This window comes from Pinus tabuliformis, chromosome 4_2 (assembly GCF_031772625.1).
Source record: "Pinus tabuliformis cultivar Carrire ecotype Pingquan chromosome 4_2, CPIR1, whole genome shotgun sequence".
In the NCBI taxonomy this organism is placed as follows: domain Eukaryota; kingdom Viridiplantae; phylum Streptophyta; class Pinopsida; order Pinales; family Pinaceae; genus Pinus; species Pinus tabuliformis.
The window spans coordinates 1075428838-1075433091 of NC_142304.1; the positions used below are offsets into that span (position 1 = coordinate 1075428838).

At 35.3% G+C, this 4254-nt stretch overlaps 1 pseudogene; it reads left to right on the plus strand.

Annotated features, from left to right (window-relative positions):
• The first annotated feature begins 3251 nt into the window (after positions 1 to 3251).
• LOC149173371 (putative alpha-glucosidase Os06g0675700 pseudogene) lies at positions 3252 to 3855 on the plus strand (annotated as a pseudogene).
• Positions 3856 to 4254: the final 399 nt, after the last annotated feature.

Consider the following 4254-nt stretch of genomic DNA (forward strand, 5'->3'; position numbering starts at 1 on the left):
TCTCATGTATCTATTTAATGTATATAAATAGAAATAATGTGTAACACCCCCTCCTCCCAAGTCCACCCAAGCAACTGACCAGTCGGGGTAAACATTCGACGAGAGATGTCATTATAAGGGATTCAACTTCCGTGGTGACCTTAAGGAAATGGAATCGACAGAACACCTTAAACAAACCCATCCACATCAGCAACAACACCCTCAGAAGACATGTCAGCCACTCAAACATCGTGTCCTTAATTCTCACTGATGATTTAAGCCTTTTAACCCCTAGTTGCTCTCATGTTATAGGCAAGACAACGACCAAAGCCAAAGTCGCTCTCACAGGCCTATGTGCCAACGTCCTTGGACTCTTTTCAGCAGACTTGTGTAAGCATACCCGAGATTTGAGCCACTTTTCTAGCCCAGAATCCCTACCTCTGCCCAGAAATTGTTATAACTTTCAAAATCCATCAAAGACATGATGACAATAAAAACAAATCAAAAATCAACCTCAGGACTAGGCCTGAGCATCTCCAACTAGGATTGACATTCTTTCAAACACTTGGCATCAATGCAACCTACAGGTCTAGGATACAAGACAAAGCATAAATGATTGAAAGAACTTATGAAACATAACCAGAAGGATCACCACCTTCTCCATTGAATTAGTATAGCATCAATTAGGTCTTGCATCCATCCATTTAACAATTACAAGTAAATACATGAAATAAACATGACATGAACCAGTCATATAACCATGTTATAACCAGCATAAAACCATAAATACCAGAGATATGACAACCATTAAATCCACATATAAACCAGTGCAAAAGTAAGAGAACTTAGCTTTTAAAAATCATAGGCAATTCCAACTAGGTTCGGGACTTGCATGTACCACCCGACCATAGACATGGTTGAACCAAATCTCTCTTGCAGCCAATCACCCCCGTGCCATGCTCCAAGCATGAATGTGGGATCTCATAAAACAACCAATCCAAGAACAACTAAGGGAATCCAGAGGTTAAACCACCTCCACCCTCACCAAACCGTGATCACACAAAAACCGGTGCTTTGATCACAACTGAACCAAACTTGGAATGTCATTTGGAATCCATCACTATCCTTGAGGAATTTTTTGTCTCCTTGTCTCTCAAGCTTTATTGCAATCCAATCCCGCATCACTATTCCCTAAACCGAGACTAGTTTCTCAGGCTTTATCGCAATCCAAACCCAGATCACTAGGTCGTAACTTGAAACTCCTCCCTCGAGATTTACTGTGTATCCCACCAAAACTGATTAAGGGATTCCTAGGCCTTTGGGAATGAAATTTGAGACCACCTCTGCCCCAGATTTCGAAATCCATCCGGCAAACCAAAGCTCAAAACCGAGATAAACATTCCAACATACCATGGCATCCGGAAAAAGGCAAGGCTAGGCTAAAAACCACTATTATAACCCGACAAAACCATGCCACATACAGTAAGAGAACCATACACCAACATACAAAGCCATGAATGTTCAAACCAGCTAGGAAATCACACATGGAAAAGGTTACCTGCAAGTATTCATGTTGAAGTTGCCTGATCTTGCTTTTCCTTGATCCTTTAAGTGACCAAGAAAGTGAGAGAGAGAGAGAGAGAGAGAGAGAGAGAGAGAGAGAGAGAATAATGAGAGGGCTCCAAACTTGAACTGGCAAAAAGTTACCAACTAATCCTCATAAGCCTTTTTATTAATGAGGCCTCTATTTTCTTCATTTTCCATTATTTTTCTTTATTTTTCTCCTCACATGCAACTTGTGATCTTTCACCTTACTTTTCTCCTAATTTCCTTTATTTTCATAAATAAATGTGCCAAAATGACTTTTTACCTTTTGCCAATTTTCCTAACCCAAAACACATATCCAATGATGCCCACTAGGATATCTTTGCCCAACATTGGTGTTCGTTACCGTGGTCTTATTTTTCCTTTATTTACATTATTACATGAATTTTTCACCAAGATTGATACATAGTGCTCTAAAGTTTAATATTTATTAATATATACCTTTATAATGTTTATCTTATATATATACTTTTGTGCTTCTTGTTGGTTGCATATTTTTACCAATGTTTTTTTGTTGGTATCAAAGCCACATATCCTGAGTTGCCTGAGGATTCCCTTTATGATATGAGGTTGCTTTTCATGGTGTATTTCAACCATTCATGTCCTCTATCATGTGGTTCTCTTTAATGTTATGCCATTTTTCTTCTATTGAATGAGGAACTGGACTTGTTTGTTGATGATGAGTCATATATTCTTAAGTGATAATTTGTAGTTTCATTTTTACTTACATATTATTATATTACAATGACTCTGTGTTGAAACCTTGGTTTAGTAGTTTTTTTGCTTAAACAATAAATATTTGAAGATTTGTGATGTCAAATCACTCTAAATAGTAGTCATAAATCATTTGCTATTAAGTTTCAATGATTTGTACCCTGTTCTAGGTTTTGGTTCATTTTGTATAAAATCTAGCTAAAAATTATAAAAAATAAAATTTATCTTATTAATTAAGATAATCCTAATATCTATGTTGAGTGTTCAATCTAGTTTTGTGTTCACATACAACTAAATATTAAAATTTCACCAAGAATCATTATACCTGATTACACCTAATTACGACTAAAAAGCCCCAAAAAAAAATCAAATCCCTAAATCATTTTTTTTTCCAAAAACGTCAAAGGGTGGCAGCCTGAATCACGTTCAATTCCTGATTTGTTTTGAACACAAATACATAGAAATGATGGTAATGAAGAGAAACCAGATAGGAAGTCTAATGACTTGTTACCGTATATATATGTTTTGGTTACTGTGGGTATTTATATTTATTATGTATTTATGCTTGTTTTATTACTATATACATTTGTCTATTGACTGTGAGTGCACATTCTTTCTGTTTTAAACAAAAATAGTTGCATATTAGTTTTATGCAGGTATTTTCTATTATATGAACTTAGAGAAATGCCTTAATTGTGTGTATCCAGCTTCTACTGGTCGTGGCTACATGTTTTTCCTTACCCAAAAAAAAGTGCATATTAGATTTACATCGGTTAAAGCTAATACATGAAAAGAATGTGTAAATTCGATTTAAATAATGCATATATGATTTACATGTGCCTATTCTAGTATGAACGGACAAAGAGAGCTTAATTGTATTGAATTTGATCGAGTTTTAGGTATGAATCCATCGTTAGTTTGAGAGTTTATATTACGGATAGTAAGCAACAACGATGGAAGTTCCGAGCGATATTCTACCTGGATATGGTGGGTTGAATATTAGTGAGGACTCTCAGAACCATCCTCGTGAATTGTTGTTTAACTACTCCAACAATCCATTTGGTTTTGCAATTACGAGGCGTTCAAGTGGAGAGTCTTTCTTTAATTCCACTGCGAATGACACTGGCCATGTATTGTTGTTTAAAGACCAATACTTGGAGGTCTCTACTGCCCTTCCCATGGAGGTCTCTACTGCCCTTCCCATGGCTTCATCTCTGTATGGATTGGGAGAGAGCACTAGGCAGGCATTTCGCCTCAACAGGAATCATAACTATACACTTTGGAATTCAGATATTAGTAGTTTGATTGGATTTTTATGGGTCTCATCCATATTATATGGACGTGAGAGCAGGAGGTGTTGCTCATCGGGTTTTGCTGCTGAATAGTAATGGCATGGATGTTTAGTATGGGGGATCTTTCTTGACATATATAGCAAATGGGGGAGTCTTGGACTTCTATTTTTTCGTAGGTCTTTCTCCGCTTGTTGTTGTTCAGCAGTATACAACGCTCATAATTTTTAAAGGATCTGGACGTGTAAGAATCAAACCTGGGACATGACTCTGCAAGGCACGATGGCTGGACCACAACAAGACTTCACATGACGTCATAAAATATGTACAGTAACGGGACGACGACATTACAAAACAATTTTTTTTTGAAATAATCAATTAAATTTTTATTATTTCAAATTTATTTTTATTGACGTTGATTTTATAACTCAGTGTGAAGGGGATGTATAAATATATTTAAAAATATATATATATATATTCTCTAAATAAAAAAGTAATATGGACTATAATGAAAATGAAAAAAATTATGCTATAAATATTTAATTAGATGTCCATATGACCTTATATTATTTCATGTAAAGTAATTAGAAGTAAAAAAAAATATGTGAATAAAATGTTTAAATCTTATACTTTTCAAAAATATTTTAACATTGATATTAATTTTATG